At 43.5% G+C, this 27,533-nt stretch overlaps 2 long non-coding RNA genes across 2 annotated transcripts; both read right to left on the reverse strand.

Annotated features, from left to right (window-relative positions):
• Positions 1-1,073: 1,073 nt before the first annotated feature.
• On the reverse strand, positions 1,074-27,351 carry LOC119534886. The gene is made up of 3 exons (XR_005217128.1): positions 27,252-27,351; positions 5,674-5,859; positions 1,074-1,209 (listed from the first exon to the last, which is right to left on the reverse strand). It is a non-coding gene; the product is annotated as an uncharacterized LOC119534886 (long non-coding RNA).
• LOC119534885 lies at positions 10,902-15,841 on the reverse strand. Its single transcript, XR_005217127.1, has 4 exons — positions 15,779-15,841; positions 15,010-15,113; positions 14,282-14,417; positions 10,902-10,960 (listed from the first exon to the last, which is right to left on the reverse strand). It is a non-coding gene; the product is annotated as an uncharacterized LOC119534885 (long non-coding RNA).
• Positions 27,352-27,533: the final 182 nt, after the last annotated feature.

A 27,533-nucleotide genomic window follows, 5' to 3' on the forward strand; every position in this document is an offset into this window, starting at 1 on the left:
AGGGATTGTTAGATAGTAGGAGAATAGGAATGGGGAAGAGAAAATTAACTGATCAATATGCTGTGGTAGGTTGACTATGTACCCCCTCAAAGAAACATGTTCTTTATCTTAATCCATTCCGTGGGTGTGAATCTATTGTAAATAGGACCTTTTGAAGATGTTAGTTTTCAACAATTTATTGACCTATAATTCATATACCATACAATTCATCCATTTAAAGTGTATGATTCAATGGTTTTTAGTATGTTCAGAATTGTGCAACCATCACCTAAATGAATTTTAGAGCATTTTCATTACCCCAAAAAGAAACTTATACCCTTTATTCATCACATCACCTCCCCTTGCTCAGTCAACCACTAATCAATTTTCTGTCTCTATAGATTGCCTATTCTGGATATTTAATATAAACTAAATAATATAATACATGTAATACATGGTCCTTTATGACAGACTTCTTTTACTTAACATAACATGTTTTTTATATTGGAGAAACTGTAGGTTTATAAAAAAATCATGCAGAAAATACACAGTTCTCATATACTCCCCCATTAAAAAATAATAGTTTTTCCTTTTATTCACACTTTTGTATTAGTGTGATACCTTTGTTATACTTGATGAAAGAATATTATTAAAATTATACCATTAAATATAGTTCATAGTTTACATTAGGGTTCACTGTTAGTGTTATACAGTCTTACCTTTTTTTAAATTCTGCTAACATATATACAACATAAAACTTCCCCTTTTAACTACTGTAATTGTGTTAATTACAGTCACAATGTTGTGCTGCCATCACCACCATCCATTACCAAAACTTTTCCATCTCCCCAACCAGAACTCTATAACAATTCAGCATTGACTCCCATTCCCTACCTCCACATCTGGTATCCTATATTCCAGTTTCTGACTCTATGAATTTGCTCTTTCTAATTATTTAATATCAGTGAGATCATACAGTATTTGTCCTTTTGTGTCAGGCTTATTTCATTCAATCTGATGTCTTCAAGATTCATCCATGTTGTCGCATGTATCAGAACTTCATTCCTTTTTATGGCCAAATAGTAGTCCATTGTATGTGTATACCATATTTTATTTATCCATTCATCTGTTGATACACACGTGGGTGCTTCCATCTTTTGGCTATTGTGAATAATGCCACTATGAAAATAACAGTTCAAGTTCCTGCCTTCAATTCGTTTGGGTATATACCTAGAAGTGAGATTGCCAGGTCATATAGTAATTCTACACTTAACTTTCTGAAGAACCACCAAATTGTTTTCCACAGCAGCTGTACCATTTTATGTTCCCACCAGCAATGAACAAGTGTGGGGGTTTGAAGCTATACACCTCAGGAAAGCATGTTCTTAAACTTAATCCATTCCTGTGGGTGTGAACCCAGTGTAAATAGGACCTTTTGATGAGGTTACTTCAATTTAGGTGTGGCCCAAATGAATCAGGCTGGGTCTTGATCCTACTACTGAACATCCAGTCAAACTACTAGCCTTTACCTATGAGTTAGTATAGATCTGTACCTCTAGTTATATCTCTTTTCAGTGCCCACTGAAAAAGGGAATTTCCTTCACCACTATCTTTCAGGGCCACCTTGAAATGGGGGTGTGGTCCTGCAGCCATCTATTTTTGAGTAGAGCTAGCCTATCACACAAAACCATCCACAAACTAGCCCTAATTTTTTCATTCCTCAGTTAACTGGTCATAGGGAACTCCCATGAAGCCACAGCTAGAGAGGGAGGAGGCAGCAATGTGGCAGGAGTATGGGCATGGGCACCTGTGCCACCTACTTATGCAAATTACTTGTGTTTTCAGGGCCTGATTCAGTTTAATCTTCCAATCTTATATATATATACCACTTCCATTTGCTGATGGATTACTGTTGTGCATGTCCAGCTTTGGGGTTTGGCGGATGAACAGCTCAGGTCACATCACAATGCAGTGGATAATGACCAAGCATCCAGCCTTTATTAAGGTCCGGTAGCAAGTCAGAGCTGTTTTTCAAATGGAGGGTAGTCATCTGCAGAGGATAGGACAAGTGTGCTCCCAAATCTTAAGAGTGTGTGTTATATGATTCACCTACGGTATCTGCCAAAGTCTCCATATAGCTTCCCTACCTGCCACACACACTGCAAGCACCGTAATATCTTCTGGACCACATGGCAAGTACCAGAGCAACTTGCATGGCAACCTGGACCTATTTCAGAGCCTTTTCTTGTCCTGAGCTCCCCTCAAAACCTGAAACTTTTCAAGTCACTCAACAAAAGGGTCAGGGTAGCACTCTCAAATGAGATATATGTTGCCTCTAAACTCCAAAGAGGACTGCTAGGCATTATGCCTCTTTCTTAGAGTAGGAGGGGTCAGATGGAACAATTTGTTCTTCATTTTGGAAGGGTTATCTCAAATGCTGCAGATCAGTGGAACTCTAGAAATTTTACTGAGGTGATAGGCTACTGAATATTTGCAGGATTTACTTCCAATCCCCTGGCACACATATATATTGCCAGTTTATCTAAAGTAGTCCAATCAGCATGATATTATCAAACTAATGGACCAGCACAATGTTCTGTGGAATGAAAAGGTGATCAAGGTCCGTGCAGACTAGATTAGGACATAGTCCTGGAGAATCAATATAGTCCTGAAGTAGGGTGGTGTAAGTGGATTGCTGGTTCTTCCAGCTGAAAACACACTGCTTCTGATGGCCTTTACTTACAAGTATAGAGGGAAAAGCATTCACCAGATCAATAGCTGTCTACTATGTGCCAGGGGATATAGGTTGATTTGCTCCAGTAAAGAAACCATCTCTGGAACAGCAATTACAATTATAGTCACCACATGATTAAACTACTTTCATTCTCAAAGATCCATTTATCTTTACAGGCCAACTAAGCAAGTTGAATGGGGTGTGTTAGGAATCACCACCCCTGCATTTTTCAAGTCTTTGAAAGTGGCAGAATCTCAGGAATGTAGTATTGCCTTTAGTTTACTATTTTGCTAGATAGAGGCAGTGCTAGTGGCTTCCACATGGCTTTTGCTACCATAATAGCCCTTATTCCATGAATCAAGAAACCAGTGTGGGGATTCTGCCAGTTGCAGAGCATGCCTATGCCAATCATGCATTATGGAACTGGGGAAATAACCAGAGGGCGGCTGTAGAAACCCACTGTGAGATGAACCTGAGCCCAAACTCCATTGACCTTCTGATATCCAAAAGACCCTATTCCATCTGAGGGATCACAGTGGTGTTCTGGGTGCTCAGGAATTAGTGTCAGTTCAGAGCCAGAGTCCAGCTTTCCCTGGATAGTCTGATTATTTCCCCTTTTCCAGTACAAACTCATCCAGGAAAATGACCACAGTTTCTTTTAGAGAAGGTTGGGAAAGATTTACAGTATACATTTTTGACTGCGCACTTGAATTCCCTTTCATGCAAGAGGCTCAGGGTCTGTGAACTTGTTCCATTATGGGAATTGGTTGCAAAGCCATGATTCTCTGTCATGGTGACTCATGTCAAAATTTTGTTCACCTGATTCAAAGCTTTTCATCTTATGCAAATTAAGTAAGACTTTAGTAGCCTGCCCATTTCAGTTTTGGGAACACCATGATCAACTAAACTCCCTGCTGGTCATACTATTCTGATTATTGCTTTGGTCCCACTCTCCATTACAGTAACCACACCCTCACCTTAGGCAATTAAGTACCAACACCTGGCACCTGCCACCCTGAGATCCCATCATCCCTGCTGAATTCAGGGAGCCAAGTTTAATGATAGCAGTTCCCACTGATATTCCTGGCCTACAGATAATAGCCACCGCAGAGTTCTTTAAGGAAGCTGGAGCTCTCCTTCCACATATATTTCTCACTGCCATGGGGACTCTCCTTGGGGACATAGTGAATAGTAGGTGAGCATGATAAATCCACCCTAAGTCTTTGTAAACTTTCTTCTCCAGCAGTAATTCTCAACCAGGGGCGATTTTGCCCTCTAGAGACATTTGGCAACATCTGAAGACATTTTGGTTGTCACAACTAAGAGGGTGCTACTGGCATCTAGTGGATAGGGACCAGGGCTACCGCTAAACAGGGCGCACCTCACCCTAGTCTTGGCCCTGCGTCAAACATCCTACAAAGCATAGAACAGCCCTCCCATCCCCCCAACAAAGAATTATTCAACCTAAAATTTTAATAACATTGTGCTGGTTTGGCTGTATTATGTCCCCCAAAAGGCCATGTTCTTTGATATAATCTTGTGTGGGCAGATGTATTAGTGTTGATTAGGTTGGAATCTTTGGATTAAGCTATGTCCATGGTGTTCCGGTTTGCTAATGCTGCTAGAATGCAAAATACCAGAGATGGACTGGCTTTTATAAAGGAGGTTTATATGATTACAAGGTTACAGTCTTAAGGCCATAAAGTGTCCATGGTAATGCATTGACAATCGGGTACCTTCACTGGAGGATGGCCAATGGCCTCCATAAAACCTCTGTTATCTGGGAAAGCACGTGGCTGGTGTCTGCTTGCTCCCAGGTTGTGTTTCAAAATGGCATTCTCCAAAATGTCTGCATCACCTTTCAACTGCTGTCTTCAAAATGTCTGTCTCAGCTCCTGTGCATTCTTCAAAGTGTCCCTCTTGGCTGTAGCAAGCTTGCTCCTTCTGTCTGAGCTTATATAGTGCTCTAGTAAACTAATCAACACCCAAGCTGAATGGGCAGGACCACACGTCCATGCAAATCATCCAATCAGAGTTATCACCTACAGTTGGGTGGGTCACACCTTCATGGAAACACTCAATCAAAGAATTACAATCTAATCAACTCTAATACATCTGCCCACACAAGATTGCATCAAAGATAATGGCGTTTTGGGGGATATAATACATTCAAACTAGCACACATGGAGATGTGATCCACCCAACGATAGGTGATAACTCTGACTGAATTATTTCCATGGAGGTGTGGCCCCGCCCATTCAGTATGGGTCTTGATTTAATCACTGGAGTCTTTTAAAAATGCTGGCACAGACCCGAAGCTAGCTGGCTTAGCTTAGAGATGCTTGGAGTTGTGGACCCCTGACACTGGCTGCAGCTTAGAGAGACATTTTGAAGACGGCCATTGAAAGCTGATGCTGACATTTTGGAGAACGCCATTTTGAAACACGTAAGCAGACACCAACCACATGCCTTCCCAGGTAAAGAGGTTCTCCAGATTCCAATGGCCTTTCTCCAGTGGAGGTACCCTATTGCTGATGTCCTACCTGGACACTTCATGGCCTTAAGACTGTAACTTTGTAACCAAATAAACACCCTTTATAAAATGCAATCTATTTCTGGTGTTTTGCAAAACAGCAGCATTAGCAAACCAGAACAAACGTTGAGGTTGAGAAACTCTGCTGTACAGTATACCAGAGACTTCATTTTGTCTAGGACATCTTTGGGACCAGATTTCAGTGAAGCACTCAGACAAATGACTAGAGCCATTTCCAGCATATTGAGCTCACATGTTAAATCCAGAATCTCTGCTTAGTGAGCCCATATCAATAAATTTGGCCTGGTTCCACTTTTTATTCCTTTCACCCTGATCCTGTACTCGTAGGATCCTTGCCACACATATAGCTAGGTTTCCATTGATATAAATTGGTGCAGCAATGCAATTCTTTCAGTGTGTCTCTCACCTCCTCAGAATGACTCCATCCATCATTCTGTGAGATCTGCTGGAATTTGAATCTGTTACATGTTCAGGAGCAGTGAGACATGGCAGGGGTGGGTCCTTAGGAAATCTGCAGTCCTTTGCAAAGCAACTACTTAGGAGAAGGCCATTATGGTTTCTTCAGACAAGCAGAAACTGTCTAAAATTCTTCCTGGAATAATAGGAAAAATAAAAATGTTGAAATATAATTGAATTTTACATTTCAAATATGGTCAGTTCTTTACAATTACTTCACTATATAAAAATAGATGGAATTTGTCTCTTTTTGAAAAAGAGATTGGTCATAAATTGGGTTTCATAGACTACATTAATTCTAATATCATATTCACACATTTGTGATAGCACTTGCTGGGGTAGAAATTCCCACTGGCAATTTTCATCATGATTAGTCTTGGATTTTATGTCACCTTGATTAAAGAAGAGTTGTGACTCACTCTTTCAAAGGGACATATTTGTAATAGGATAATGTTCTCTATGGCATTTTTTGTGTACATGCAACATGAATAAAAACCTGTGATAAGAGGTTTAGACTTTTTAACCTATGAAGAGAATTTGGATCCTTGTATCCAGAATGGAGTTGTGCTTATGGGAGTGTTCAAACACAGTTTAGCAAGCATGTAGTGGGCACCCATTATATGCCAGCTGTTGTGCTAAGTGTTAGGGTACACATATGAATAAGATATAGCCTTAACCAGCCTTAAGAAGCTCATAGTCCAACTGCAATTTCAGCTAAGTTGCTTAAAATCTAAAAGAAATTGGGCTCTGCTTTACCACCAATGACTGAAAATAAATTTGAAAAGAATTAAGATAATTCTGGGGACAAAATACCAGCATCTCTTTAAAAAAAACAAACTTCAAATTATTCTACAATTAGTGTATATTCAGTATAAGCCCACTGTCTTCAAGAATTTGTCACGGGCACTCACATGCACATACATGAACAAATATTTTTCACAAATATAGGTCTGATATTTAATATTCCAGGGACCTATATAACAGCATAGCGAATATCTGGAATTTAGAACAAGGAAAAGAATTCTATAATTGCCTTTGAAGTGTCCTCTGATAATCCTGCTAATTTTATTTATGTAGATATTTTGAGGTTAATTTTAAATGAAGTTTCAAATTGTCTCAAGTGTCCACTCTGATGTGGAATTCGATATGTCTGTCAGTACATTTTGCTTGATGGTTTGAAAAAGAGGTTAACTCTTGCGGTCACAGTTGACTCGTCTGGGGGGGGTGGGGCGGCCGGTTGCTAAATCCTATGCTCTCAGGATTGCTCGGAGGGTACCGGCGGCGGGGACTCTTTCCTGGAGGCGAGGGCGAGGCGGGGGACTGGGCCCGGTCCCCGGCGGTGGCATGCAAGGTGTGGAGGGCGGCGAGAGGAAACAGGCGGGACACGTTTCTTTGAGGGTGAGGAAGCCAAGAGTTTATTAGGGGAGAGTACAAGCTTATATCGGGCGTTTAGAGGGCGGGGTAGCTGTAGGGGTTAAAGGCTTGGATTGGTTCTGAGAGGGCGCGGAGGCTGTTTGAAAAGGGGCGGGAGTTGCTCCGGTAACGAAGAGGGTGGAGGGTGCGGGTAAGGCACGGGGGGGGGGGCGGTTTTCTCCGGCAAGCCCTCCCCAATGGTTGTACTTTGGGGTGAGGAAATGGGGCCTGCATTCGGCTCCACTTTCTCAGGCCCGGGGGGGCCGTGGAGGATAGTACTGTCCGTGCCCACTACCTTTCCTAGGGGCTGATCAGTTCCCCTGGCCCAGGCCCGCCAAGTCGGAACTCGATAACAGTGTCCCGCATTTCCCCCTTCTTTTCTAATTAGAGGAAGAAGCTTACCAGAGAGATCCGCCAAGGGATGAGGGAAAGGGGAGGTGGGGGAAGGGATAGGGGTAGATGGTAGTCAGAGAGGCTGGAGCTCGACGTTGGTGTGGCGCCCGGGCGTTCGAGAGGGGCCTCGCTGCTTGCGGGATGGACGAGGGTGGCGACGCTGCGGAGGGTCAGCTTCTTCAGTGGAGGCAAGTTGTTGATACTGGACTTGCACAAATGATGAAAAGACAGCATTGGCTTGGTTCTTAGCAAGCTGGACAATTCTGCGGATAATGCAGGGCCCTAGGGTGAGAGCTAGAATAATCATTAGTAGGGGGCCGATGAGAGGGAGGAGGCATGGGAGGAGGGGGGTAAAGATGTGGGACCAATAGTTGGTGGCTTCACGGTTTCTTTTGCGTTGTTCTAGTCCCTCTCGGACCTTTTTTAGGCTGTCCTCGGCGAGACCTGTGGAATTGGCATATACACAGCACTCTTCTCCTAGGGCGGCACAAAGGCCTCCTTCTTTGAGGAGGAGAAGGTCGAGACCTCGGCGGTTTTGGAGCACGACTTCAGAGAGGGAATTGACAGAATTTTTAAGATGGGAAATAGCGTCTTGTAGGTGACGAATGTCCTCGTCAACAGCCGCCCGGAGGTGAGTTAGGGCGGAGCCTTGACTGGCTAATGCAGCGATTCCGGTGCCAGCGCCTGCAAGACCTAGGAGGGAGGCAATTGTGAGGGCGGTAATGGGCTCTCGCTTTTGCAGAGGGGCAGGAGCTGCAGTTTTTTCCAGGCGGAGGAAGAAGTCTTCTTCGCTGTGGTATAGGACCCTAGGGATAAGGACAATTAGGAGGCAAGTTTCATTAGTTGTATTGAGGGTTTGCACGTTAAGGCAGGGGGTAAGCCCTGTAGAGGAGCAGAGCCATTGGGAGGAGTTGTGGGGAATAAGAAACTTGGCAGAGCTGCTGGGAGATGAGTAGTTGGCACAGGCTGTGAGGTTGGGAGAGTTGTTTAAGCGAGGGCGGATGCACTTTCCTGTGGAGGAAACTGAATGAAAGGTTAGGGGGACGGCTGAGGTATTCCAATTGCATTCTGAGGGGTTGTCTTCTGCATTTTCTGAAAAGGAGAGGTTGGAGGCGACGGGCTCATACAGTGAGGAAGAGGTGGAGAGGCAAAGCCAACAAGAGGAGGTAAGATTGGGGTAGGAGACATTTAGTGAGGTGAAGGTTGCTTGGATAAGGCTGAAGAGGGGAGAGGAGTAATGAGAGGGGGGTAGAAAAGGTTGGGGTGGTGGGGTTGGTGATACGCTGTTTGCAGCTGAGGTGCGGCTGGAGGCAGCTGAGGTGCGGCTGGAAGGCTGTGGAAAAAGGGGGTTAATGACTTTATTGGGACCAATGGCAGAGGGGTTTTTTAGTACAGCCTCCTTTTTTATGAGAATAAGTGATCCTTGGTCGGCTCCTTTCTCATAGATTCTGAAGCCCCAAGTTCGACCGAGTAACCAGGAGGGATCAGTGGGGAGCTGCACTGTAAGATTAAGATGTGTGCAGGATCCCTCGCTTTCTTGGCCGAGCCAGTTAACTGTAGGGAGTTTGCACCCTGTAGGGGCCCACTTTAAGGTAAGGTATTGATCAGGAACAGGAGGCTTCCAATTAGTGGCTAATGTTTCACACCCCCAGTATGCACAGTAGTACTCGTTGGGGGAATTGCAGTACTATTTTCCAGGATTTGAGGATGGGCACATGTAATACTGGTCTAGATTTTTGTTACTGCGTACTCCAACTCGGCCTCCCCTTCTAGAACTACCAGAACCGCTATTGGCGGGGGAAAGGTTTTGGGAAGAAACAGTTCAGAGGCATTAAAAGAAAAGGAGGGGGGTTGTGCAGGCTGCGGGGAACCCATGGGAAGAATATGCTTATTGATCTCCCGCAGATCATGGAGGAGCCTAAATTTCCCTGTGGCTTTTTTATGAATAACAAACACTGGCGAATTATAGGGACTAGTAGAAGGTTCTATGTGGCTTGCGTCCAATTGTTCTTGGACAAGGGCTTGGAGTGCAACTAATTTGTGCGTGGGAAGGGGCCACTGCTCCACTCATAGCAGGGTGAAACGAGCAGTGGCGCACATTATTGGGGGGGCTGCGTGGTAAGCACTGCCCCAGAGGCGGCGGCAGCTGCCGGTAGAGGCTCCGAGGGGGAGCTTGTCGAAGGGGGAGGCGGAAGTGGGAGGCCCCAAGCGTCGCAAGATGGCGGTGCGGTAGGCGTGGCTAAGACACAAGATGGTGGACTAGCTCCGCCCCATGAAAGGGCGGGGCCTAAGGCATAAGATGGCGGACTAGCTCCGCCCTGTGAAAGGGCGGGGTAAAGCGCATGCGGTTTCCGGCCCAGCTTAGGGCTGACGTCATCACTAGAGCACTTCCTCCCCTCAGTAGAAGAAGAAGGAGGAAGTTCGCCATTTTGGAGCAGTCTGGGGGGGCGGTTGCAAAGAGGCACACAGCGCTAAACAAAGAAACAAAGACACAAAGGACTACAGCAAAGTAATGGAGGGGAAGAGGGAGAGCTACTGGAGGAAGAGTGTTAGGAGGAATGGGGGGACATAGGAAGAGAAGACGAGAGGTAGTCGGGGGCAAGAGCCAGGTTAATGCGGGAAAGGAAGAGCGGCCCGGGCGCGGAGCGGCGTGGGAGAGGCGGCTCCGGACGTGGAGCGGCGAGGGAGAGGCGGCTCCGCGGGGCGGCGAGGGAGAGGCGGCCCTTACCTTGCAGGCGAGGAGAAGGGGAGTTGGAGAGGCGTCCGGGCGAGCGGGTGGTTTTACTGGACCGCTGCGTGGAGAGGACCGGCCCCACGTTGGGCTCCAGTTGCGGTCACAGTTGACTCGTCTGGGGGGGGGGGGGGGCGGCCGGTTGCTAAATCCTATGCTCTCGGGATTGCTCGGAGGGTACCGGCGGCGGGGGCTCTTTCCTGGAGGCAAGGGCGAGGCGGGGGACTGGGCCCGGTCCCCGGCGGTGGCGTGCAAGGTGTGGAGGGCGGCGAGAGGAAACAGGCGGGACACGTTTCTTTGAGGGTGAGGAAGCCAAGAGTTTATTAGGGGAGAGTACAAGCTTATATCGGGCGTTTAGAGGGCGGGGTAGCTGTAGGGGTTAAAGGCTTGGATTGGTTCTGAGAGGGCGCGGAGGCTGTTTGAAAAGGGGCGGGAGTTGCTCCGGTAACGAAGAGGGTGGAGGGTGCGGGTAAGGCACGGGGGGGGGGGGGAGGGGGGGTTTCTCCGGCAAGCCCTCCCCAATGGTTGTACTTTGGGGTGAGGAAATGGGGCCTGCATTCGGCTCCACTTTCTCAGGCCCGGGGGGCCGTGGAGGATAGTACTGTCCGTGCCCACTACCTTTCCTAGGGGCTGATCAGTTCCCCTGGCCCAGGCCCGCCAAGTCGGAACTCGATAACAGTGTCCCGCAAACTCTGAAAACCTAGGAAAAGAAAAACGGAAGATAAAGTGATTTTAAAACAATCTTGAATTGATGTTAAGCAGTAAAGGCCTATTCATACCAAGGCCCTAAACACAGGAACTAAAACCATAAAACTCTTAGGAAAAAAACATCAAGGAAAATCTTCATGACCCTGGATTTGGCAATAATTTCCTAGATAAGACACCAAAAGCCCAAGCAACAAAAGGAAAAATAGATAAATGGGACTTCATTAAAATTTAAAATTTTGCCCATCAAAAGACATTATCAAGAAAGTGAAAAGACAGCCTACAGAATGGGAGAAAATAGTTGCAAATCATATATCTAATAAAGGTTTAATATCTAGACTACATAAAGAAACCTTACAATACAACAACGAAAAGACAAATAACCCAATTTAAAAATGTGCAAAGGACGTTAATAAATCGTTCTCCAAAGAAGATAAACAAATAGCCATTGAGCACATAAAAGATGTTCAACATCATTAGTTATCAGGGAAATGTAAATCAAAATTACAATGAGATACCACCTCATACCACTAGGATAGTAGTAATGAAAGATAAATGTTGGCAAGGATGTGGAAAGCAGTTTGGTAGTTCCTCAAAAAATTAAACAGCAAATTACCATATCTCCCAGCAATTCCACTACTAGATATATACCCAAAATAATTGGAAACAGGTACTCGAACAGATATACGTACACCAATTATTCACAATAGCCAAAAGGTAGAAACAACCCAAGTGTTCGTCAGTAGAAGAATGGGTAAACAAAATGTTGTATACAAATACAGTGGAATATTATTCAGCCATAAAAAGGAATGAAGTTGATACATGCCACAACATGGAAGAACCTTGAAATATTATGCTAAGTGAAATAAGCCACACAGGAAAGGACAAATATTGTTTGAGTCTACTTATATGAAATATCTAGGATAATCAAATTTATATATAGAGAAAGCAGATTAGCGGTTACCAAGGGTAGGGGACAGGGGGAATAGGGAGCTGTTACTTAATTGGTACAGAGTTTCTGTTTGGGGTGATGAAAAATTTTTGGTAACGGATGGTGGTGATGGTAGCACAACATTGTGAATGTAACTAATACCACTGAATTGCACACTTAAAAATGGTTAAAGTGTGAAATTTTGTGTTTTATGTATATCCACAATAAAAATGTTTTAAGGTTAAAAAAAGTAGTCAGCATGGATTTAGGATCTCTATACATCTGGTATAATTAAGTTTCCTGGTTATTTACAAAATCATTGGTTCCCAGTATCACTTGAATTTGCTCACTTACTCTTTTTGGCCATGTATATAATAGTCCTTCTATACGTATCACTTCACCCTCCAGGGACAGCAAATGAATAGTGTAAGCAGACAAAGCTCATCAAATAAATACTACTTTAGGGGTTTCCAAAGTGGGGAATGTTGAACCAGGCAATAATTCAGCCTGAGGAGGGAGACCTCTCTGTAAAGGTGATGGGACTTCATCAGTCATTAGAAAATGATATTTGTAATAGTGTTGACTAAGTACCAGTTACTGTCCTAAGCACAGATGGTCTGAATAGTCAGGAACCATCAGTATGTTATTTAGATTTTCAAATAATGTGTTCAATTTTTTTTACCACCCCCCCCGACATCTTTTCAGGTGAACTACCTCTAAATTTGAAGCAATGGATCCTTTTGTTAATGTGAAAAAAGTTTCTTTCATATTAAAAAACATTTATATAGATACAAGTTTTCCTGAAATTCCAGATTTTTAGATACTCTCCAGTGTATTTATTATATTTTTCACAGATTAAAATTAGACTCACTGCTTTAAATTGGGGGTTATTTGGAGTTTGAAGAAAAGATATCAAACATATTACTTGAAAAGCTAGCTAACATACTGTTTGTAAAAGATTATCCTTTTTCCCAGCTTTTCAGACACCTTGCACTTTATATGCATTAATTCATTTAATCCTTTCAATGACAACATCAGGTAGGTACTATTATTATCCTCATTTTGCAAATGAGGAAACTGAGGCAAAGAGAGGTGTGGTAACTTGCCCAAGGCTTTACAGACAGAGCCAGGTGGCTGTCCAGTCTGGATTTAAACCAAAGATGGGTTAGCTCTAGATCTGTGCTCATAACCACCGTACTTTGCTGCCTCTCATAAGATGAGTAAATCTGAAGGATTAGTGACTTGGGACTGAACGAGTCTATGAAGAATCCAGAGGCTATGTTGATACTGAGGATGGGAAAGGAATCTGATATTAAATACGTGCTACTTCCAGGCTGTACTGAAGTCTTCATATAGCTCATGTATGATTCCAAAGGACCTTACTAATTAAATATGGTGAAGAAATGGTGTTCTAATATTAGCCAAATGCCCCTCCTCAGTCTCCATTTCTAATTACTGCCTTATCCTCAAGACAAGCCTAAGTAGTGATTGCAGACTTGTTGCACATGAGCCTCTTTGGATCCATGGGTGAGTTTTCTTTGTCCCACAGTATTTTTGAAAGTTTGAATGTGACTACCTTTTGTTTGGGTTTTATACTTTCTAGTTGGCCACGGTCTCCACTACTCCTAATTATATAATCAGCCAACTTCAAACACTGCTTTGCCTCCCTGGCCCTAGCAAGCATTTAAGAGTACAGTCTCAGTGCTAGAACTATACCTCACCTATTAAGAGCAAGACATACAAAGAGAAAAATAAGGATCATTTGTGCTGTCAGAGTAATAGAGCAAGTGAGAGGCCAGTGACGAATCGCTCAGAGTAATTAGGGCACAGTCGATAATGAGGATGGGAGTACAGGGAGGTAAAATTTACAGGACAGGAATATGTAGGAAAATCTAAGATGATGGTTAAAAAAGATAATCCTGTTGAACATGTGAATTGACAAAAGGCCCTGGGAGATTTTGCAGTTGTTTTTTTAAGCAGAACTACAAGCAAGCAGAAGTTTCAGGTTCTTTCATGCTCACATAAGAAGTCAGAAACACCAAGGCCTGTTAAAATCCAGAGAAAAAACCCAGTTGCACTCAACCTCCACTGAGAATGTCAGTGTTCCAGATCACAGTGGGTGGGGGAGGTACAACATATAGAATTCAGTCAGACAGCAGGAAGGAGCCTAATGGACACAGGTGACAAGGTGAGACTGTGTGTGCTTTTTGGAGGGAAAAAGAGCCAGAGAAACAGGGCAACCTTGAAGACCAGAACAGGCTGTGTTGTGTTGGAGCGAGAAATAAGTCTAGGGCTGAGCATGGATTTCATACGGCAGGCAGAACGGTTCAAATGGTGGGTAAAGTGGGGACCAAATAAGATTTGGAATCTGGAGCCTTGGAGTACCTTGGAGATGTTCTGTCTGTAGGATATCTGGAACTGGAGCATGTGGGAAGGATCAGGAAAGTAGCTACAGGTTCAGAAGAGGAGGTGATCCAAGAGATCTAACCAGTGCACCGGAAGGAAGGAGGCTGGACTTTGTCTGTAGAATAGGACATAGTTAAAGAGGTAACTGGTCAATCCAATGGTGACTTCATGGGAGGCGTAATGATTTCATGGATTTGGGACTGAGACCATGCAAACATGGGAGCTGGAAACATTTCCTACCAGGTGCAGACTCACACCCTTTTTGTGTCATTTGAGGGGCTCCATGAACTTCCCTGTCTCTACTTCTCATCCTTACCAGCTTGCCTGAAATCCCCACCATTCCCTAATCCACATTATTTTTAGATTAAAGTGTGGAATCTCTTATTGAAATGCAAATCGGTATTCTTGAGAGAGATACCCAGCCCAATATTTGAACTTCATACCTTAGAATTTACACATTTATTGTAACATTTATTTTGTGTATCCTCCATTCAAGCCACCCAGAAATCAAAGGATGGCAGAGCCCAGGCAGAATCTCATGTGTTTGAAATTCTGCCACACAGATTTGGGGGTGAAACTGTTTCAAATACTTAAATGAGTAGAACCAAATCCCTGTCTGTGGCATGTTTATTCTTATTCCAAGCCCAGCATCCACCCTCCGCCCCCTAGTGCCAGCATTTTAGATTTCCTTTGAGAAACCACCTTACCTTCTCTCTCAGACCAAGCATATGAGGGGGAGCATGTGACTGAGTTGTGGCCAGTCAGAGCAGGGACAGACATGTGATCCAAGTTGGTCCAATCACAATGAATTCTGGAATTGGGTGGGGGGAGGAGAACATTAGGGGAACGTTAGGGAAAGAAATGGACCCTCTCCTCTGTTGGGTTCCCTAACTGTAGAGATGACCTGCAGCTGCTACTGCAGGTAGGGGTTGGGGGTTGGGGGTGGCAACACTTGAATCCTGAGAGAAGAGGTAATATTGAGGGGAGGCAGAGCTGCAAGACGGGGTTAAACCAAGTCCTGATGATATTATTTGAGCCCCAAGATCAAGTTGTGCCTGAAATCAGCCCTATCCTTTGACTTTTCAGTTAGGTGAATCAGCAAATTCCTTTCTTTGCTTAAACCAGTTTAAAATGGATTTTGTCACCTCGCAACTGAAAAAATACTGACAGGCACACTATCTCATCTGATTGAGTGGCTGCGAACATTATCAAGATTCACCTTTCCTCAGGAATGCATCCCATACACAAGATAACCATGATGTAGCCAGACCTAGGGTGCCTGTTTTCATTGCTTAGCCGTTGAGGACTCTTTACCTCAGGCAACTGCCTCGTGACCCCCTGTTCTAGCTTGCTAATGCTACAGAATGCAAAACACCAGAGATGGACTGGCTTTTATAAAAAGGGGGTTTATTTGGCTATACAGTTACAGTCTTAAGGCCATAAAGTGTCCAAGGTAACACATCAGTAATCAAGTACCTTCACTGGAGGATGGCAAATGGTGTCCGGAAGACCTCTGTTAGCTGGGAAGGCACATGGCTGGCGTCTGCTCCAAAGTTCTGGTTTCAAAATGGCTTTCTCCCAGGACATTCCTCTCTAGCAAGCTTGCTCTTCTTCAAAACATCACTCACAGCTGCACTCTGTTCAGTCTCTTTGAGTCAGCATGTTTTATATGGCTCCACTGATCAAGGCCCACCCTGAATGGGTGGGGTCACACCTCCATAGGAGTATCCCACCAAAGTCACCACCCACAGCTGGGTGGGGCACATTCCAAGCAAATCTAACCAGCACCAAAACGTCTGTCCCACAAGACCACAAAGATAATGGCATTTGGGGGACACAATACATTCAAACCGGCACACCCCCTTTCAGCAGCTTCCCCAGGGAGAGGCATAGTGGGGCCCCCCCTTTTTTTTTTATCTTCAACTAGATTTATTTCCTTCTTAATTTCTTTGAGTTATATAAAATTAAGAAAGTGAAGTAGTAGGAAATATCTCATTCCAATTTACTTTTTTAAAATTCAGTTTTATTGAGATACATTCACATACCTACAATCATCCATGGTGTACAATCAGCTGTTCACAGTACCATCATATAGTTGTGCATTCATCACCCCAATCTATTTTTTAACATTTTCCTTACACCAGAAAGAATCAGAATAAGAATAAAAAATAAAAGTAATGAAGAACACCCAAGTCATCCTCCCCATCCCACCCTATTTTTCGTTTAGGTTTTTGTCCCCATTTTTCTACTCATCCATCCATACACTGGATAAAGGGAGTGTGATCCACAAGGTTTTCACAATCACACTGTCACCCCTTGTAAGCTACATTGTTATACAGTTGTCTTCAAGAGTCAAGGCTAGTGGGTTGGAGTTTGGTAGTTTCAGGTATTTACTTCCAGCTATTCCAATACATTAAAACCTAGAAAGGGATATCTATATAGTGTGTAAGAATGTCCACCAGAGTGACCTCTCAAGTCCATTAGAAATCTCTCAGCCACTGAAGCTTTATTTAATTTCATTTCACATCCCCCTTTTGGTCAAGAAGATGTTCTTAATCCCACGCTGCTGGGTCCAGATTCATCCCTGGGAGTCATATCCTGCACTGCCAGGGAAATTTCCACCCCTGGGAGTCAGGTCATAGTGGGGCTTTTTTAAAGGTGGATGGTGAAGGCTGGTTATGCTGACAGAGCCATATTCCCATTTCACAGTTGGCCAGGTCAGTCCCGAGACAAATGACCCACCTCTATGCTGTGGGCAGCTCTTCCTCCAGTACTAAAGCCCAAAAAGAACCCATCACCACTTCCTCCTGAGGTGGGAAATAACCCCAAGAAGTTTAGTTCTCTCATCTGGGTACAACCAAGGAATGAGTCAGCCCTTCGGAGAAAACCCTTCCAACCACAGTCAGTGATTCACCATCTCTACCGTGCCACCGCCTCCAACTCCCACCCTGGTTAAGGCCTATGATTTTCTTTCAAGGAGCATAATAATACTTTATATTTGAAAAGCACCAAAGTGCCAAACCTTTTTCATAGTACTCGTGCATTCATTATCCCATTAGGATACCAGATTTGCTCTTTTTTCCTTCAGACTCATTTTTAAAAAAACTCAAATCCAGTGGAGAAAATTTTTATGTGGCTTTCAATGAGCCTTGAAAAGAGAAAATCAGAATTCACTCCAAGTGTGAGGCTTTCCCAGAACCACAAATATAAGCCTTCTTTCTTATGCCCCAAATAATAAAGCTCAGAAGCATTCAAGCGGCTTAGGGGAGACACCAGAGGAAAGGACATTTGAGTGGGTGTTGAAACCTGGTGTGCCAGCTTGAGTGTATTGTGTCCCCCAAAACACCATTATCTTTGAAGCAATCTGGTGTGGGCAGACGTATTAGTGATGATTAGATTGTAATTCTTTGAGTGTTTCCATGGAGATGTGTTCTGTCCAACTGATTGGATGATTTCCATAGAGGTGTGGCCCCGCCCATTCAGCATGGACCTTGATTAGTTTGCTGGAGCACTATATAAGCTCAGACAGGAGTGAGCTTGCTACAGCCAAGAGGGACACTTTGAAGAACGCACAGGAGCTGAGAGAGGAGCTGCAGTTTACAGAGAGATTTTGGAGATGGCCTTTGAAAGCAGACTTTTGCTCTGGAGAAGCTAAGGGAGGACAAATGCCCCAAGAGCAACTGAGAGTGATATTTTGAAGAGAAGCTGCAGTCTAGAAAGGAACGTCCTGGGAGAAAGCTATTTTGAAACCAGAATTCTGGAGCAGATGCCAGCCACATGCCTTCCCAGCTGACAGAGGTTTTCTGGACACCATTGGCCATCCTCCAGTGAAGGTACCCGATTGTTGATGTATTACCTTGGACACTTTATGGCCTTAAGACTGTAACTTTGTAACCAAATAAACCCCCTTTATAAAAGCCAATCCATTTCTGGTGTTTTGCATCCCAGCAGCATTAGCAAACTGGAACACCTGGGTTCTAGTTTCAAGTCTGCCACTAACAGTGGTGTGACAAGCCCTCAATTCCCTTGGTCTCAGTTTTTACCTTTATAAAATGGCAGCCTTGAGTTTTCCTGGGAAGATTGGCCTTGATATTTTTTGAAGTACTTTAAAGCACTGAGATTTTACAGCTTGGGAAATTATAGAGCCTGAAGGGACTGATTTATAAGCAAGCTGGCATGTTCTTGTGAGCCCTGTTGCTGTTTTGGTATGTGAAGGGCAGAGCCACTGCCCAGGTGTCAGGAGCTGTAGAACAGTGGGATCTAGAGCTCATCATGGCCATGTCCCCAGAGACTCCAAGCCTCTCTTCAGGGCCACCTCTGACAGCAGTAGTTCGCTGGAGGTGGTTAGCTGGTTAAATGAAGGGTGAGTGCCTAACCACTCAGAAAGTGCTGGCCTGTTGATAGATCAGGGAGCCCTCCCACCTGTGGGATGAGGCACAGGCAGATGACAGGTTGGTTCTTGGAGACGGAGGGAACACGACCTGTGTAGGGCGGGCTCGGCAGCCCAGGCTAGTAGGCCCTACTTAGCAATATAGAACTGGTCCAAGACAGTTTTCTGACTGAGTTCAACCTTCTCCTGATAGCCCTTTCCTCCAGTAGACCCCTTCTGCCTCGTGGACTGATGAAAGGGTCCCCAGCCCTCATAAGTCCCTTCTGTGTGGCTATATACTCCAATAGATCCTGGCTCATCCTTCCATTTCCAATGACTACTTTGAGAAAGTAGAATGTCAGTGGCTGATATTGTCTCACTAGTGCCTGAATTAGGTATTCTTTGAGATCAGGGACTATGTATACATCAACTGCTCCCTACCTCACTCAGCACTGCTTTACTGCTTTGGACCCTTCTTCAACCTGTCCTCTTCTCCCACCAAAAAAAAAAAAAAAAAAAAAATCAAAACAATCATCCACCACCAACATTTACAGAAAAACCCTAACCATTCCATTCCTTTCAGGAAGATTCCTTTGTTCCTACACTAATTCATACTAAAATGCTAATAGCTGCTAAGGCACCATCCCTAGGCTCCTGACAGACTCTTCTACTCCCCACCCCCTGACCCTAGGGCATCATGGCCTGAGATTAAAATGGGACCAGAGAAAGGGAACAGAGCATGATGCTGCATTTAGAAGAGTAAATAACACGTGTTGCATTCCCAGATTTAGTGAGACGTGCAGGGAATGTGAACTAACCCTTTTCTCCTATACCCACAGCTCACTGTCCTCATTTGGCTTCTTTAGGTAAGGCTCTCTGGGCTGAGTATCCAGAATTCCATTAAGTAAAACCAAATTCTAATTAATAGCAGGAGACCAGCTGAGTTTCAAGAGCTTCCAGATCTACATTACAAAAGTGAAACTTTCTATTCCAGAACTTTGCCAACTCTGAATTTTGGTCGTGGGCCAGTACTCTGCCACTTGCCTTCTCCCACCCCACTCCCCTAACCAAGGTTAAGAATATCCCTGTGAACAGGAACACAACTGTGCTCCCTCAACTTGGAAGTCAGCTTGATTCTTTTAAAGCAAGGATTGGAAGGGTCATACAAAGCTCTGGGACATCCTTAAGTGATCCGGTTTTTGTGAGCCTGTACTGATGTTAACATGTAACCATAAAAAAACTAATGAAGCGATATGCATTGATGTATGAACTATGGTAGCCAAGCTAAAGTAATAACAGGAGTAAGATATTAGTAACAAACGAGTAAACAAACAATATAAGGAAGGTTAAATAATATGAAGAAAGTTAAAGCTGGGAACTCTAAAATAAAACAAAAATTTCCATTGGAAAAGCAGTACCACCTGCTTCTCCCCACCACATGGGTGCCGAGTCTTGGCTGTCAGCCTACGGAGAACGGAAAGAACCATGCTCTCTTCCGGTCCCTGCTTCATCCTGCCTGTCTCTGTCTGGTCCACACCTAAACTTGCTGGTTAAAAATTTGGTCAATTTAGTCATCTTCTGTCCAGCCATCTTCCCTTTTCTGCTTCCTGACATTGATTCGGTGGGCCACATGGTAAAAGCCATGGCAAACCCTCAGGAGAGGGGAAGCACCAGAAATTTGGATAGGTCATAATTTTTAGAGATTAATGACGAGCCTCACAGAGATTGGAAGGGTTGTGGGAACCAGGTACAAAAAGAGATTTACTGAAAAGAAAGACAGAGGGATGCCGGGACTGAGGCTGAAGGAAACATGCTAACTGGTGAACGGCAATCCAGGGTCATTCCTGCAGCTGTGTCAGTGGCCAAGGAGATCCCTGCAGCTGGGAAGCTCTAAGCAGAGCTTGTTGAGTAGAAAAACTAGAGCAGCTGAGCACACTGTTCCTAACCTGACTTCTTTTGTGGTAAAGGAGCTTTATCATCACCTCTAGGCTTCTAAAACCTCACCATGGTTTCCCAGTGTATTATTCCAGAACCCAGACTTAGGCTAAAATGGCACAAAAAAAAAAAAAAAAAAACAGGGTTCTATGCCCAATTCTCTGATTCACACACAGGCCAGCAACAGTCACGACTGCCAGTACCAAATAGGCAGAGAGAATCAGGGTCAGCCCTGCTGTAGGCAAAATTGAGATACAGAAATCCAGAGCTGAAGGGTTTCTTCAGCTTTTATAATCTTTTAAAAAGATTATGTTTGTTGTAAGATTTGGAAAAAAATTGAAAAAAAGAAAACAATTATACATGACTCCATGTATATATCTGTCACTTGCTGACATTTGGAGTATTTCTTTCTCATCTTTTCTCCTATATTCATCTTCTTTTTCCCTTTTAAACATTAAAGGTTCATTTTGTTTTAATTTTTTAAAATTGATCATGCAAATGACAGAAAGTATAAAATAAAAAGTAACAGTTTCCCTCCTCAACCCTATTCCCAGCGACCACTGCTAAGTTTTGTGTATCTTTCCAGAAAAGGTGTGTAGTTGGGGATGGGGATTGGTATGTGCCATGAGTTGCAGATCTACTCATATTAGGAGTGTGGACAAATGAAACACATGAGTGGCCACTCTCTGGTGTCAGAATTGTAAGTTGTAAAACTTGGAAGCTACCAGGGATGGTATGTCTGGCCATGTAATTAAAGTAAATGAGAAGAGAATTGGAGAGAGAGCCCTGGTTCTTTTAGAGAGTCCAGATCCAGCTCTTTCTGAGGTTGACCATGTCCTTGTCCCTCCTGTGGTTTAGTTGTTTGACCCATCCTTGGAGTTCATGACAATAAATCTCCTTTCTGCTAAAATGTATTGGAATTGAGTAGATGTTGTGGTAGGTTGAATTTTGTACCCCAGAAATAAATGTGTTCTTAATCTTCACCCATTCCTGTGGGATTATTGTGAGTAGGACCATTTGAAGATATTACTTTCAGTTAAGGTGTGGCCAATATAATGAGGATGGGTCTTGATCCTATTACTGGAGGCCTTATAAAAGAGAAAGCCACAGGGAGGAGTGGGAAGCCATAAGTGAGCAAGAAACCAAAAGAGAACAGCAACAAACCACAGTTGTTTAAAATCTTTAGAAATTGTTCTGCTCAAACAGAGAAACAGAGAAACATTATTTAAGAAAGTCTATTAAGTCTCAGTAAGAAAAACAGGAGTCTATGGCATCTGAGCCATGACAAATTCCTTCCTCATCACCCCCTACCCCTTGTCATGGAAGCTCTACCTGGGAGTTTTATATATGTATATAATTTTATTGAAATATATTCCCATACCATACAATCATCCAAAGTGTACAAGTGTTCACAGTTTCATCATATAGTTGTGCATTCAACATCACAATCAATTTTTGAACATTTTCATCACTCCAAAAAATAAAAATGAAAATAAGAATAAAAATAAAAGTAGAAGAGAACATTCAAGTCATCCCATACCCCTCCTCCCTCTTAATTAACCTTTTTTAATTGAAAAATATTCACATACAATCATCCAAAGTGTAAAACAATTGTTCACAATATCATCATATAGTTGTGCATTCATCACCACAGTCTATTTTTGAACATTTTCATTACTCCAAAAAATAAAGGGCTTAAACACAACCTCTGATCAAACACTGACTGAGCAATAAATGACTTGACTAGGGGCAACTCCCAAGAAATTAGGCTGAAAAATAAAATTACACTCATCCCTGGCAATCTGAAGACTATGTGCATACCCAAGGCTGTACCCTTTCAGGAACCATCAGAGAGAACTTCCAAGCTACTAGGTCCTGGCTAAACATGGGGCAAAAAATGTAAACTCCCTGAACTGTGATAGCAGCCTCCAAGCCAAACACATATCCTAAGGTAGATGGGAACAATCTAGCTGGCTAAGGGAACTTAAGTACAATCTTTGACAAATAAGTAGCTTATGCCAATCCAGGGTGACTCCTACATAGTCAGACTAAAAGATTAAAACAAGGGAAAATATCTGACAGGGACATCAGAGGCTGCACACTGTGGGGGTAATAGACTTTGCAGAATCAATTCAACCAAGTCATTAAACAAATAAAAACTGACAAAGCAAACAACAGCCACAACCCTGGGTGGGTATCAGCATCCAATATATTATATATCTTTCACTTTCTTGAGGTATCCTTTAAAATACAAAAGTTTTACGTTTTGATTATTTCAGTTTATCTATTTTCTTCTTTTGTTGTTTGTGCTTTTGGTGTCTTATCTAGAAAACCATTGCCTAATCTAATGCCATGAAGATTTACCCCTATGTTTTCTTCTAAGGGTTCAATAGTTTTAGCTCTTATATTTAGGTCCTTCATGCATCTTGAGTTAGAGTTTGTATAGAGTGTGAGGTAGGGGTCCAAGTTCATTCTGTGGCATGTGGATATGCAGTTTTCCCAGCACCATTTTTTGAAAAGGTTATTCTTTCATATAGTCTATGGGAACTATTTCCCCATTGGATAGTCTTGGCACTCTTTCAGAAAATCAATTAAATCAACTGGGAGATTTTTTTTTTTTTTCTTAACAACAGGAATTTATTGTCCCACGGTTTCAGAGGCTAGAAGACTTGCTTCCTCCCAAGGTCAATAGCATTCTGGCTGGCTGGCAGGCAATCCTTAAGTTCCTTGGCTTCCCCATCACATGCTGATGCCCTCTTTCTCTTCTGGGTTCCGTTGACCTCCAGCTTTTGGCTTATCCCTGTGGCTTTCTCTCTGGGAGAAATTTTTTTGTAAATCATCTATCTGATAAGTGACTTGTAACTAGAATATATAAATATCTCAACAATAAAAAAGATGAATAACTCAATTTTTAAAACGGGCAAAAGTTCTGAGCAGACATTTCTCCAAAGAAGATACACAAATGACTAATAAGCACATGAAAAGATGTTCAACATTATTAGTCATCAACAGTCATCAAAAGGTGAATTTTATGGTATTGAATTAAATCTCAATTTACAAAAGCAATTGCATAAAATAAGATATATAGAATTGTATTGTTGGGCCTGTAACACAAAATATAATATATTTGACAATAACAGCACAAAGGAGGCAGGTGGGAACAAGACTGTACTGAAGTAAGGAAATGACACCAGATGGTAACTCAAATCCATAGGAAGAAACGAAGAGAACTGGAAAGGGTAACTGAGAAGGTTAATATAACACTCTCTATAAGTATAAACTTGCTCTCCTCTCAGCTTCTTTAAAAGATATAAGATTATACAAAGTAATAATTATAACAATGTATTGTTAGGTTTATAACCTACATAGAAGTAACAGGTATAATAATAATAGCACAGAAAATAAGGGGGAAAGAAATGGGGATATTTAAGAGTAAAGCTTCTATTTTTCACTGGAGCTATTTAGAATTTAGATGTCTAGGTCTGCTGAATCATAATTTCAGGGGAATGGCTAGTGCCTTTGTGTGAATTCAATACGGCGCCTTCCCCCCATCAGATGTAGCCCCATGCCAGGGCCAATGGCTTGGCAAGCAGAACGTGAGCTGGATTGCAACACCCCCTTACTCTTGTGCTGTGAAAATCTACACAAAAGTACAAGGAAGGTAGCTTCAGGCATGACCCACTTCTATTTTTTAAGATTATTCTACTAATAATTCTAATGTTCACCCAGAGTTGAGAATAGCTGGGTTAGAGAAGCATGAGAAAAGAATCTGAAGTATCAAGGAACTGATGAAATACAAGAGATGATTTTTAGAGAGGACTTACAGGCAGGACTCTCAGGTTTCAATCTCAAAGACTGAGAGAATGGGAACAGAAGTTGGAAGGAAAAACCTGATTTGGAGGAAGTGAGTTATTTTAGTCATGTTGAATTTGAGGTCACAGCAATACATTAAAGTAGTAATGTCCAACTGAGAACTGAAGAAAGATAGTCTCGGAACTCCAAACGGTATATTTAGGGAGCATCACATAGCATGACACTAATGAAACAGACATCATTTATAAAGAGCCTACTCAGGGCCCTGCCTTGAGTTGGGCATTTTGTATATATATGAACAGCCATGGGCATGAAAGGGGTGGCACAGAATGCCACTGTCCCCAAGAGGAGTTACTTACTCCCCAAACACCTTTATTTGGCCAGCAGCAACAGCAGAAGGCTGAAGAGGGGGCTGCCACCTGAGTTCCCAGGACTCTACCCTGGGATCCTGAAATAGGTAAGTCCGAGTATCACCCCTGACAAATGAGTGATAAAAAGTCAGTGGTCTCACAAATCCCTTGACTGTATGTCATTGGGTCTCCTGGGAGACAAGTGCCTTTTTTACGTCTCATCCCCAATTGATTGTGTCTGGTAATATGACATCTACCAATACCAGAAGTCTGGATGTGTTGGAATCTGTGCCCCCTGGACTAGCTCTGGTTGATAGGATGGCTCAAATACCCTGAATCTTACTGTGGTTTGAATCATGGATAAATTCCTACAAAAATGGCCAGGCATGAAGAAGAAAGGAATAAATAGGATTGGAACTGGCAGGTTTTCGAGGGGGAGCATGCAGCAAGCCTCGCCCTATAGCACAAAAGACACTCGCCCCTATGGTCGTGCACATGCAACTACATTTGCCTTCTTAGGCCTCCAGGCTGTGGACAAGCCCCAGCCAGGTTCAGGGTTGGTGTGGGCAGGTAGCTGGTTTACCTTTCTGCCACACCCTCAGGGACACCATTTCTGTAAGGGCACCTCTTCTAGCATGAAAGCTTGTTTATAGCATCAGCATATTCATTACTTCCTGGAAATTTGCACACAGGTCAAATTTAGAGCCAGGAAGCAGAATTTCACAGCAGAGAGCCTCATTAACGTCTTCGTTAGCTGAAGTGGCATATGAACAATGCCTGCCAGCATCTTTTCTATTGCAAATGGCTTCACGTGGAATCAAGCAGAGTTTCTGTGCATTGGCTTTCTGGCTATGTGAGAGGCACAACCTATTTCAGAATTTCCCAGTAGGGCGGGAAAACAGAAGTTGGGCTATGATTTTCCTTCCCCAAGAAACATGGGGAAAACATGGGGCCTCGAGGGTTAAAAATTATGCAGCCACAGCAGGATGCCAGGAAACTGTAGGATCTTTGCCTTAGTGTTGGGAAGGTGTGAAGAAGACACTGTGGACTTGGCCAGCTCTGAGGAAAGACGGGAATAGTGCTTACAGGCTCAGAACTGTTGGCTCTGCTAACTGTAAAAGCTGGAATTCAGCTCTGGAAGGAGAAACTCTCCGTACAATGCCAAGATAGCCAAGCAGAGAGAACACCGACTGCCTGTGCTCTTCCTTCTCGCCTGACTGCGCATCTCAGGATTTGCGAGTTAGTTACTGAGTAACTGCTGGAGGCAGGGGTGAGGTGACCCCAAGGCCCTTCATAGAATCAGCAGTTTAAAGAGTTGCCACAGGACAGCGAGGCCAAGGTCGAAGCTGGGAGAAACCAAATCCTGGACTAAACCACAGAGCTGCGTGAAAAACAGAGACCCGTCCAAGGCACGTAACACAGGAGGCAAGTGCATGGCACAGAAGGGAAGGGGAAGTGAATTTGTGCAGGATTTAAATCTGGCCTCAGATGGTCTTGATGGGATGAGATCTGAGCCATCAAAGCCCTGGGCTGGATGTGATGAGTTTTGTGCCTTTAGAGAGTCTACAGGCATAGACCCTTGGAGTAGAATGACATCCTGTAATTCCTCTTATTTTCTATTTGTTATGCCAGAGGTTTGTTACTAATTATATGGCTTCTTCGTAAAACCTTTCACATGGTTTCTTTGCTCCCCCCATTCCTGTGGCTGGAGTTCGTAGGTCTCTCTTAGCACTTAAGCACACCTCTTTTTGTACTTACCTCACTCTACTGAAAGTATTTTTGTACATAACTCTTTCCTCTCACTAGACTGTGGCTTATTGAGGGTCAAGTCATTTCTTATTCATTTTTATTTGTTAGCAATGTGTGGTGGTTTGAAGCCATGCACCATAGAAAAACATATTTGTAAACTTATTCCTTTCCTGTGGGTATGAACACTTATTCACACCTTTTGATGAGGTTACTTCAGATAAGGTGTGGCCCAGGATGGGTCTTAATCCTATTACTGAAGGTCTTAGAGGGAAAGTCACAGAGAGAAAAAAAAGCCACACAGAGGGAGCAGCCAGAAGCTGAAAGTCAACGGAACCCAGAAGAGAAAGGAGAGGCCAGGAGAGCCCACCATGTGCATTGCCACGGGACAGAGGAGCCCAGGACCGAGGATTGCCGGCACCAGCCCCAGAACGCCAGTCTTCGGGAAGAAAGCATTGCCTTGATTTCGCCTTGATTTGTACTTCTCCCGGCCTCAAAACTGAGCCAATAAATTCCTGTTGTTTAAGCCAGCCTGTTCCACAGTATTTGCGTTAGCAATGAGGACATTAAAACACAGTGTTTGACCCGGTATTAGGGTCACAAGAGTTACTTAATAAATATCCAGTGAGTGAAAGACTCAGCCCAAGAGTGAAGGCATGCACATATATTAGCCTAGCCCTCCTTCACTGAGCTTAAGCCGCTTCCTGCTATCTGAAGTTGCCAGTCAAGGACATACCCTGTGGGTCCACACCTTTGTGCCTTCTCTACTGCTGTCCCTTCATTCCAGCATCCTCTTGCTCCTCTTTTTGGCAGGTAGAAATGTGACTTCACCCACACCTCTCCCAGTACTGGACTGGGAGCTTTTTTCTAGCTCCTGAACTAAATGTTACTGCCTTGCTTCCCATCCCTTCAGGGTGGAGGGAAGAGAATTTGATCAATCAGTAACCAGGGATGGAAATCTCAAATGCTCCCAGAGGCCAGGGGAAATGAGCCAAGCAGGCTGGGTAGGGACAAGATG

Source organism: Choloepus didactylus, chromosome 5, assembly GCF_015220235.1.
Source record: "Choloepus didactylus isolate mChoDid1 chromosome 5, mChoDid1.pri, whole genome shotgun sequence".
NCBI lineage: Eukaryota > Metazoa > Chordata > Mammalia > Pilosa > Megalonychidae > Choloepus > Choloepus didactylus.